We start from the raw sequence: 12,723 nt of genomic DNA on the forward strand, positions 1-12,723 counted from the left end.
TTTTCATTTTGACAATATTAGTGCAGCATATCTAAGCTTGTTGAAACAAAAAAGCAAGTGCACAAACAAACAAAAACAGCAACAACAAAAGCAATATAATATAGCACCATCCTAGTCAAGGCAAAGGTTAAATATTTTGTGTCTTTTTACAATTTCTGTTATACTACCCAGACAATTAGTTTATCAAACTCTTTTTATAGCTCTTATGGGTTATTTCCGATATTACAGAGAGAGAAGAAAAATATTTCACCCTACTCTGCTAGTACTACAGAGCACCACTTAATTTTCTTAAAATTTCAGTTATATTTACCATCATCAAGAGAAAAATGTGCTTCATAGTTGCAGGTCAGTGAAAGCATCTGAACTTAAATATGGAAGAATTTATACACCTATTGACAGTTGTAATTTTGATGTATCTTAGTTGGTGCATATTTTGACAGAAATTTTGACAGTAAACATTTGTATATTCATGTGTATATATGCAGTTATAAAGGAGATATAAAAATACATAAAACCCAAGAAGAACAGAAGTTGTTTATTACCAGGATACTTCTGACAAAATGAAATTACCCAGTCATTATATACTGAAAAAAAAACCAGAAAAAAATAAGCTGTTACATTTTAGAGGGCCTTGTCACTGTCATCTTCTTGCCCCTTTTCATGGTGAGCCCAAGCTGGGACAGGACTGAGTCTGAGAACCTAAGCACCTCCATGTGCAGGTCCATGAACATGAGTTGTCTGCTGTGTGTTTAGGTGTGAGTAAAAAATATATAAGTGGAAAGTTGTTACACAATGTAATGAGCTGTAACTTCTACCTCGTTATAACAGTTATTGTCATTTGATTGTGCAGTTGCTGCATGTCACTGCTGGGAGAGAGACACAAGGGCAGATATAAATGAGGTTATAAAATTTCTAGTGTGGATCAATCCCTTGATCACCAAGGCAAGAGCCAAACTTGGAATCCTTCAGCCAAGACATGAGCATCAAGCCTTAGATTACTTTGGAAGGGTCTTCCCAGCCCTTCCTGCTGTAGCCCCAGATTCTGCAACTCAGACCTAGCCATACCTTGCCTATGGTCCCTGCTTTCTGCAGAGATTAATTATTCCTCAGAGAATAACCTGAATATCAGTCTTGGCTGGCCTGGGAAAATGCTTCCCAGATGCCTTATGACAACAGCTATGAAAATTATTTCTCTCAGTCTTAATTCAAATATATGCCACAGCCAAGGAACCCATACTTTCACCACTAAAAATCCTCAACTCAGAGAGTTTTTATACCACTTCAATTCCCTTTTGCACCGGGCTTTCTTTATCTCTCAAATCTTATTCTAGTCAAATCTATGTACACAGGACTATTTGAGTGTTAAATTTCAAAAACCAGATAAAATGGTCATTACTTCATGGAGGACTTTATAACTGTTATCTTTCCCTTTCCATCCCCATTCTAAGTTACAGCACACTTTTTTTTTTTTTTTCTGCAAGACTGAGATTATTCAGGGAAAAGCACACTGCAGGCTTCTCTGCAGGCCACAAATAAACTGTAAATATAGAGTTTGTCTAAATGTTTGAAGAAAAATATATATACATGGAAATATGCTACTGTTGCACTGCTCCCTGTTGTTAATGCAGGTCATTGTATATCATTATTAAGATGGAACAAAAAGAAAGTTTTTTCAAAATGTAAATGGTAGCAATGAAGTCCACTGTCCCCAAGGTACAAACAAGTTTTGTTGTTTGATATTTCAGAGTACAAACATGCAGGACTGTTGGGTAGTTTGAAAACTGAGAAGTCTGGTATGATGTGTGTAGAAAACATTTGCAGCAGTGCATGCAAAAATTTGTTTTGCCTTTTAAAGCTCACTTTATACTTTAGAATTTCAGTTAATATCCTAAAATTAATGGAGTGAAGGTGAGTGAGCAGCAAAGTACAAGGAGACAAATATGTGCAATTCAATAATATTTGTGCAAATTACATGGAAATTAAAGAACAAAAAAAAATTATTAAGGTGCTTTAAGGGCAGAAAAATGAAGACTTCTAAGACAAAATATATTAAAAGCTTTGCACAATGATGATTTAGACTGAAATATTGTGTTTATGTAATAGGAGGTCATAAATGTCAAATGAAAGCATGGATTTGTGTTAAGAATCACAAAAAAGAGAATAATTAAGTGCTAGAACAGAAGTGATACAAGTGAAGAGCTAAGTGACAGAACAGAAGTAAAATTAGGCTAAACACTCAAGGAAAAACTATAAAGCACAGCACTCTAAACAGGGTAGTGAAGCTTGTTCAAAATGAAACTTGTTTTGAAGTAAGAGTCAAGTTTGAAAGTCAAATCATAGGGAACTCTCCTGTTATAGGGAGTTGGGCTAGACTGAGATTACTGTTCTTCAAGAGTTTTAGAACTGAAAACTCTTTTAGGAAACCTAAAGCAAAATGAAAACCAGGAATAAAAGAGGAATGATTAAAAGAGCAAAAAGGGCAACACAATTTTCATCTGCAAACCATATGTGTTCAACAAAGTGGCAAGTAGCAGAAAAGGCACAGACAACAAAAGAAGATTTCCTGTCAGCTTTCAGCTATACTAATGAAATAGATAATGCACACTGTACTAAAACACAAGTTTAGTTTATTGAGGTAGTGTGTAGTGGATGGGATAAATGCATGTTGGACCTGCCATTAGCTCTGCACTGAGATGTTTCAGCTTCTACAGGTCTAGTAGAATGCCACAACCACTGCTAGAGCTGCTCTCACTTGGAAAACATAAAATCTATTCCAACGTCTTCCAACCTATCCATGTAATAACGTAGGCATGTAATAAAGATTCACCTTTTCAAACCTGGTACATTTGCACAAACACCTGGCCAATGGCCTACCTTTTAGACATACTAACAACTTTTTACTGTTGTGTCTTTTTCTTCCTCATCTCAAAGAATTTATTTTAAAAATATTATAAAAATTCTCTTTCTTGTGTTTTGATTTTTGGCTAAAGGGAACAAGAGTGAACACAATGTAGCAACTATTTAGATGCAACTTTGCAAAGGTAACCAAGCTAAAAAGTAACATTGCTGAAAATACTACAATAGTATATAAGAACACATCAGGATGGTATTTATTACGTTAGTGACTCATGCAGTACCAGGAAACAAAAAAAAACAACTTTCATAATACAACTGTTTCAATATATTTTTCTTTTCTGATTCTTAAACATATGGTCAATGTTTAAACTTAGGGTGAAGAACTGGATAAAATGTTTTCCTTTTGGAAATGTTGACTCTCGTGCCAAACTTTCAGAGACATTAGGTTATCTTTGGTTTAGGTCACTGAGCTCACCTGTGTCTGCTGCTTCTGCAAATAGAAGTGGTGCAGAGCTGGGAAGTGCACATAAATGTCGCAACTGACCTTATGTTGGAGAGCCTGAGCACAACTCACACTAATGGATGATGAATTAGGTCTCACAGCTTATAAATCTCTGTTCTCTGTGTGTGCACCACAAGTCCAGCAATTCAGACATTTTGTGCGATGCTGTAGGTAAGAAGCATCCTGGTTTTGAGGAGTTGCCTGTATCTGTTGGGGTTCTTTCAAGCTGTGAACTAGGTGAGATCCTGTGTAAGAAAGCAAGAGATGGTGGACACAGTGAAAAATAGTCTAACCCTTTAAAAACCTAAAAAACACATGCACAAAGAATTTATCTCAGTAATTCAGATAGATATTGAACTGTGTGAAAACAACTGGGCTAAGTGATCTGATGATTCTCTTGCATGTTAAGATATTGTGATTAATTTCTAGAACATGTTCAATTATTCATCACTGATATGAACTCCAATTTTAAAAGTGATTAATCATTGAGAAAAAAAGTCATATTGACTTCGAATTGAACTTGAAAAATAGTTTAGATACTCTTGAAAAATTTACAAAAGTTATATAATGATTCAATATCAGATATTCATTATTGTTTTTCTTTATACTTTATTGTTTCTAGTGAAGTTTTAATGTTTGTGAGTTTTACTATACCTTGTAACTTTGTTCCTATTATAAAATCTCAATAGCATGTTTATTAATGTAAAAATAAACATGCCGAGTTTTAAGAGGCCTGGATTTTGATGAAATGTAAAATAAATTAAAAAGTTACTAGAAATATGTAACTCAGTTTTTCAAAACAAAATTATCCTTAGCTAAGGAATAAAGTCTATGTAAGGTCTGTTGTACAGCTGTTACTGCATATCTTACTGTATTACAACTATCGCCCAGGATGTTATGGAAGAATCAGTACAAAGTATCAATCTCAGTGTTAAATCATGGAATCATAAAATGTTTTGGGTTCAAAGGGACCTTTAAGATCTTTTAGTTCCGACTGCCCTGTCACAGACAGGGGCACCTTCCATTAGACTCAGTTGCTCCAAGCCTCATCCAATCTGGCCTGGAATATTTGTGGGGATGGATCATCCACAGCTACTCTGGGCAACCTGTTCCAGTGCCTCACCATCCTCACAGTAATGAATTTTTTCCTAGTATCCAATCTAAACCTGCCATCTTTCAGTTTAAGGCTATCATCCCTTGTCCATCATTACATGCCTTTGTAAAAAGTCCCTCTCCCTTGCTGGCCCCCTTTGAGTACCGGAAGGCTTCTATAAGGTCTCCCTGGACACTTTGCTTCTCCAGATTGAATAAGCCCAACTTGCTCAACCTGTCTTTGTAGGAGAAGTGTTCTAGCCCTCTATCCTCTTCATGGCCCTCCTATAGATTCACTCTAGATGATCCTATTGATTGTGAAGCCTGTTGTCTATGCAATTATCTTTATCCTGTGGCATTTACTATTTAATTTGTAGTACTTTATGAAATTATATGAAAACACATTCCTTAATTTTCTATTTCATTCTTCTTTTGCTTCGTAAAAAAACCAAATTTTCTTTCCTTTAATTATAATTACTTTGCAGCAGAAAATTTGCCAGGTAGAAATGTGAAACCTCAGATAATGTCACACCACCAGTGTCTTCAAAGATACAACTTGATACATTTTAGTGTTTGTAATATTCCAGGACTCAGAACTTCGTATCCCTGCAGCAGTTGTTAGGAATGGGCAGGCTTATTTCATTGATTGCACTGTGAGAAGGCTGTTCAGGTTCAGATGGAGCAGAAAGGTTAGTGGAGTATCTGTTAAATGCTTCAGTGGTCTGTGACAAATCTCCAGTCATGCTCTTATCACAGTTGATGAATTTAATTTTTAAAAGACGGTAAAAGTGAGTACCTCCTTATACTTTTCAGGGCAGTAGAAGCCATTGAATATACACAAAATGGTAATTTAGATAATAGCAATCTCCTTGCTTTTATATAGAAATTACAATCATGTAATATCAGTGAAGAATTCTCAGATTGTCCTACCACAAAGTTTATGGTCAAGAGATTTTTCTTTCATTTTAATGAATGAAACTTCCAGTAAACATGTATATTCTGGACTGTGGTAGCCAAGTCAGATACTTTAAGTGGGTGTCATAAAATGAGGAATTAATATGAAAGTAAGTCACCAGCTGTGAAACTATGGACAGGAATGCCTGGTCATTATAACTTTAAATATTTGCACAATACTTTAAAATTATCTTTTCCCTATATATTAGCATTATTATTTTCTCTGGATTTCCAGAAAGAGACCTTCATTTATATTATCAGTTTTACTCATTTTACCTCTATGCAGTTCTTTTGCTATAGAACTTCTGGTTCCAATTAGAAAAACCTTTAGAATTCTTCTTTTAGTTTTGTCAGAAATTACACATAAAAAAGTGATAAAAAGTAAGTGATAAAAAGTAACTAGATTATTATTTTATTTGACTTTAACTAACATTGAAACCATATTATAGGCTGTAGCTGTTGACTGACTGAGGTCATTGCCTTTTTGCTGCCTTCAGTCAGACTTGGGACAAGTCATACTCCCAGACTGAGACATGATAAAGGAATAGGCTTTCTGAATCGTTAGTATTTAACCTATCTTAGGAAAGGGATTATTTAAAAAAAGAAATAGGTTTTTATGCAAACATAATTCACTAAACATTTGTATAATTTGTCTTTTAATGTTGATATAGTTTGATGAAATATGAAATAGTTTTGTTGCTATATTTCAATTAAAGGACACATCTATACAATGACTGGCTGTACAAACAAAAAAAAAAAAAAGATTAATTCTAGTATATTGAATCCAGCCAATTCGGTTTTGAGGTTCATTTTTATTTAACTGACTTAACAAAATGAACAGACCATTGGTTGTAAACAAATGTATAAAATCAATAATTATTTGAAAACACTATACATGGTGGGGTTGTCTACATTTATTAAATATTTTCTTCCATGTCTAGTTCTGGCTGTAACTTTCACCCCCAAGGGACTGAAATTTCAAAATCCCTTAAATATCCAACTAGAATATGTGTTCTAAAGTGGATTTACATATAGTGGGGAGGAAAGAGTTTAAGTTCAATGTAAAACACAAAAGTATTTCACTATTCTCATTGCACCTCTGAAAATAAATCCACAGAATGTTCTAAGCTTTGTGAAGTGTTTTTCGCTTGTTTAAATGCCAGTTGTAAGTAGGTGATTACAGTAGGATTCTCTGAGTTTTAAGGTCATCTCAAAGTGTTATGTATAATTACAAAAGATAGAAAAATCTATACAGCTTCTGTATGATTAACCTAAATCAATGAAAGAGCATTTATCTATGGCATCCAACCAACAAAGAGCAAGTTTCTCACTATGCAAAGATGTGAACCCACCTCCGAAATCAATGGGACCAAACATCAAGGGAGGTTTGGAGCTGATATATGTCTATAAGATCTATTAATATGAATTAAACTAAGACAAATACCAAAGAAACTAGTGATCTCTCCAACCTCTTTAAAGATATGCACATCTAAGTTCTCACCTGAACAGGAATTGAAATTACAATTGAAGATTTGCTATCTGAAGTATTCTTGTCTTGTTTATCCTCACTGCTTTCAAGGATACCGAGGCCTTGGTTATGTACTAAAAGGTGTGACTAAAACCTAACACTACTCTTCATTTGTGCATGTTAGAAGATCTAACACTCTGCTGAGTGATCTAAGAAAGGAGAAGTATCAGCTTGGACGTAATCTTTACTTCTATGTATTATAAGACATGGATAAACTGTTAAAAATTCTTTAACTTCTAATTATGTTGACAGTACTGTATTTTTTTAACCCCAGAAAACTTTAATTTTGAAGGAATATTTTTAACACTGCCATAGAAGAGAATACATGTTGGGAATGTTATTTACTGGTTTTTGTACTGCACTGAATTCTAAGAGGCATAATGAGCTACCATGAAGCCTTTGAATGAAGTCATGTGTTATTGATGGCGAATGAATGAAACCCCAAAACATTCAGTTGACTAAGAAATGGACATTTTACAAGGGTTCAAACATTTGTTACAACCACCATTAGTCTTCCATGACACTAAAAAAGTTAGAGTTTGAGACCAAAGTAGAATAAAATAAAATTTCATAGCACACTTCATAAAAAGGCAGAAATCAAATTTTCAAAGAGCAACATGGGAAGATGTGATTATGTAGTATCACAAAATGTAAGATCTGAAGAGTTAATGTCAACATGGAACCAACAGGAAAAAATATCAGATGCAAATCAACTTAAGAAGATTCTCAGCAAGAAAACATACCTTTAGTTTTGATGATGTGGCCAGGTAAGATGAAGAGGAAGTGGGATCTGATGCCATCAACTAGTTGCAATTCCATAATATGCTAAAAAGTACTTTGAGTGAGATGGATGGCACTTTATAGCAAAAATCTTTACCAAAGAATGCAAACTTAGTCTAATCAAAGCACATCTTAAGCAGTTTAATGTAAAAGAGATACTCCTAAATAAGAGGGATAACAACAGAGTAGCCTAGTTTGTTGGACACTTACCTGAGATCAGAGGAATCTGGATTCCTCTTCCTAATTCAAGGATTATTTTGATTAGATGTCAAAGCACTCAAGTTATTTTTTTTTCAACTTCCAGGATATTATTAATTTGATTCAAAATCCTCACTTAGCTGTAGTTGGTCGGTTGTTTATTTTCTTAGTTTCTGCCAAACAGTTTGCAAATAATCTTATCAGTAAACCTTATTTCTTTGCAAATTTCTTAACTTTTTTTTTTAATATACATTTATGATGATTAAAGGACAAAGTTGGCCTGGCAATTTTAAGAAATATCTCCAAATAAAATTTAACTTTGCATTTAAATTTGCCTTTTAAATTGTGGATTTCATAGTTGAAGAAAATACTAAAAAATAAGTTTAGAAAACTACCAGAAAATGCTTGGAACACGTATTTGAATAAAAAACAAATACATACAGTCGAAGACAAAATGTAAACATAATACTTAGCATAAATTCAATCTGTCATGATGGTGGTTGATTGGTTATGGTGGTTTTTTTTTCAGTAGAAAAAATCTTATCTGAAAATGAAAAAAGAATTTATAATTACTCAAATTCATACAGGTTTTCAGGAAGCTGAGTTTGAATAGTCAAAATATTTAGTAAGAATAGAGAGAAAGTGAATTAGTAATTTAAACTGATTTTCTGTTCACAAATAATATCTGATATATAGTCAGGAAAAAAGATTGTGAAAAGAAAAATAAGCTAATTCTTAGAAAATTAAACAAAACTCGCCAAATATTTTCTTACTTATTCTTAAGGAACAAGCATCATATGATGCTATATACATCATAGAAGTAATGTAGGCTTATTGATTGACTATTATTTTATTCTTAAATTTCTGCTTAGAATTCCACAATACCATCAAGCACAGAATCATAAGGGAGTAAAAAACTAGTAGTTAGTAGTCCTAGTAGTTAGTAGTTAGTAGTCCTAATTTCCTAATATATGCAAACAACTTTTTACATGCTCAAACAAAAGTGAAAACATATGTCTGTTCTTTGTGGCAGCAAAGTAGCTCAGGTCATAAAAAGGATTCTGGCTTTCTGTTTTTCCTGTCAATCTCATATGTTTCTTCACAAGTATTCAGTAAGGCATAGATGAGATCTAAATTATCTGTGTGTGTTGAGAGTAATTAATGTAAATTTGATAATTATTATCTGTATTCATTTGGATTTGTTTGGTTGGTAGTTTTTGTTTGTTTATAAAACTAATGCTGAAAAAAATATTTAAAAACCCCAATAGGAATCCAACTAGTTTCTTTATAGCAGGGGATAAGAAATAATTTTTCTATTCCTTAATAACAAGTTGTGAAAGGTGTATTTTTTTTTTTTAATATGACACTGGACATGTATATTCAATCATATCTTCCTCATATATAAAGACAAATTGTACATCTCACACACATTCCCCCCATTTCTACATTTCTAAGAATGCAGAATTAATAATAATACAAATCTCTAAATGGTGAATTTCTCTTTTATGTAAAAAAATACATTATTTTTTGCTACACTTCTAGCCCATCAGTAGTATTTTAAAATATATTTGCATTGCCCAATGAAGGGCACTGGCATGCAAAGATATTTTTGAAAGTTTCTGCATTGGTTAGGTATATTGAATATCACACCTGATATCTAACTTGCTGTGTTAGATCACGGAATCACAGAATGGTTTGGGTTCAAAGGGATCTTAAAGATGACCTATTCCCCTGCCACAGGCAGGGGCACTTTCCACTGGACCAAGATGCTCCATGTCCCATCCGGGCTGGTGTGGGGCAACCACAACTTCTCTGAGAAATCTGTTTCTCTGCCTCGCTACACTTACAGTAAAGAATTTCTTCCTACTATCTAATCTAAACATGCTCTCTTTCAGTTTAAAGCTATCATCCCTTGTCCCTTACTACATGACAAAGTCCTTCTCTGGCTTTCTTGTAGGCCCCCTTCAGGTACAGGAAGGCTGCTATAAGGTCTCCCTGGACCCTTCCCTTCAACTCTCTCAACTTGTCCTCATGGGAGAGTTGCTCCAGCCCTCTGATCGTCTTCATGGCCCTCCTCTGGACCTGTTCCAAGAATTCTTTCTTGTACTGAGGACCCCAGAGCTGGATGCAGTACTCCAGATGGGGGTCTCACCAGAATGGAGTAGAGGGGCAGAATGACCTCCCCTAGCCTGCTGGCCACACTGCTTTTGATGCAGTCCATGATATGGTTGGCTTTCTGGGCTGCAAGTGCACATTGCCATCCCGTGTTAAGCCTCTCATCAATCAACATCCCCTCTATATTAATTAATAACAATATAACAGTTATTATCTTTCATATTACAAAATTCACGTCAGCATTGTGTAGGTTTAAATTAAGTCAACTTTAACAAAGTGTCTACACGCTTTTCTGCATATATACACTTACTTTATCAGGGAATAGAATGCTATCCACTGCAGATATTGCAACCATTTCGACAAATATTTTACTGGCTAAAGCTTTGGACATACATAACATATATGTCATGCAAAGACACAGGCCTCTGAACTACAGGCAGGGGTTGCAAAGTAATATCAGGAAAAAAGAATATAGAAAGTAATTCTCTGTCTTGCTAGGGAGTATTTGCACCATTAACTTGTATTTACCACTAAATCAGACTGTGTAATGCTTGTTCCAATGACTCAATGTATCATTTGGACAGAGCTTCCAGTAGCACGCTAAATATATCCAGCTCTTCAATAGGACTTCTAAAATTTACTGTTCACCAAGCCAGTGCTGTAACATATTGCCAGCAGTGAGAACAGCATGTGTTACTGGAAGGTTAACTAGTCTTCAACTTCAGCCTCTGCACTATGGATGATATTGGCAAAGTGTGTTAAGGTCAAATGCCTTTCTTAAAACTGTACTTGAAAATGTTTGTGATGACACAGGTCTTTAAGATATAGCTATACATCTGTGCACTTACAGCTAGGCAACGTGGTAACAAGACAGGAACTGAAGATAAGTACTACAGCATAAAATAGCTGTTAAAAAAGGACAGAAACTCTTTTTAGTTCACTCTATTATAAATCTGGTGTGACATTGATATCTTTGCTTTGAATGAGTTTCACTAAATCTTTTAAGTGTGTGAGTTTTTTTAATTGATGAAGAAATGAGGGGTACTATTCTTGTTAATCACCATTCTGTTTTTACCAGAGGCAGATTAATTTGTAAATAGGATCATTATAGCTTATTTCTGTAGCTAGCACTGCAGAAAGTTAGTCTCACAAAAGTTTGGGATAATACGCCAAGGCAGAACTATCCAAGTCAGTGGTCATTTGGAGTATCTGAATCTCTTTGCCTACATGGTTAAATGGTTGGGCACTTGTGGCTGGTAGTGCATTTTTTTTCCTTACATACAATGTCTCTCTTAGCCAGGAAATACTTACTGACCACCCTTTGTGACATTTCTGAGTTTTTTTTGGTTGGTGTTTCTTGTTTGTTTGTTGTTTGTTTTTGTTTGGTTTTGTTTGGTTTTTGTTTGTTTGGTTTGGTTTGTGGGTTTTTTTGTTTGTTTTGGTTTAGTTTTTTTGTTAAATTTCATGTCTGTGTCTGCCAATAAGGTAAATTAAGTTCTCATCCTTTTTTTTCCTCCTTGAAAAGACTTCAGGATTTAATCAATCTTTCCTGATACAACATTAACTAAAATCAAAGTTCCTCATAATTTAAGAAGAAAAAAATCAAGCCCACACTGTTTAAATCATGTTTCATTAACGTATAAGAAAAAAAGAAAAAAGAGACAACAGTAATACATGAAATAGTATGTGCTATGTCACTTGAGGGCTTTTGTTACTGTCAAAATTCTGAATTCATTACAATTCCTTCAAAGATAATTTTAGCATGCATTGTACATCCTACAAAAGAAATATTGAGCAGTGTGTTTCCACCCACTAGGTCATGAGCAAGTACCTTAAAATGGCTTGTTTCTGTCAGAGCCTGTAAGAGTCAAGTTCTTATTTGTGAAGTATTGTATAATAGTATACCACAGAGGAACAAAAGGCTGCAACACCTGTGGGAAACGTCCTTCTAAGCACACGCGAGAGAATAAAAAGCATGTTGCTTTCTTCTTCATGTAGAATAACTGTGTAGCTCAGTAGAACACTAAACATGTACATGTGTGCAATAGCTGAAGGTATTAGATGGTTATTCTGTCAGAGACAGATGCAACCCTCTCAGAAGGCCTGAGTGTATCCGATTCTTAGCACAAACTTTTTTTTTTTTTTTTGCAGCCATAATTTACACAGACAAGTATTTGTTGCTTTCAGTACGGAACTGATGCTAGTCACACTAGAGGAAAAACTCATCATCTGGAAGAATAAATACTGTGTCTATTTTGTTCTTTATAATCAGGAAAGAGTTTGGTCTGCCCATATTCCAAGCTGACCAAAAAGGTACATGATGATGATGAACAAAGAAGCTGCTGAATGCTACTGAGTTGCTACCTGCCCTGTGCAAACACCCTTTGTGGGATGATCTGCCGAGAAGTCATTGCAGAATTCAGTTAATTTAAAAAGTGATAAGAAAACTTCCAGAGACTAAAATTCAATCTGCCATTACTATTTTGCATGTATGTGATACTTCATTTTTTAAAATATTTGTAAAGTCTCATAGAAGTAGAAAGCATTTAGATTAGACTGGCAGAGGTGGAGAAACTGTGTAACAATATTGATTCTTGTGCCTATGCATATGTCATTAGGTAGCACGACAGTGGCCTTTTCAAAGTGTGATAAGATGTCCTGAACAATTACTACTTTTATTATAACTTGATCAGATCAA

This window comes from Manacus vitellinus, unplaced genomic scaffold (assembly GCF_001715985.3).
Source record: "Manacus vitellinus isolate BGI_N305 unplaced genomic scaffold, ASM171598v3 scaffold_33_pilon, whole genome shotgun sequence".
NCBI classification, from domain to species: Eukaryota; Metazoa; Chordata; class Aves; order Passeriformes; family Pipridae; genus Manacus; species Manacus vitellinus.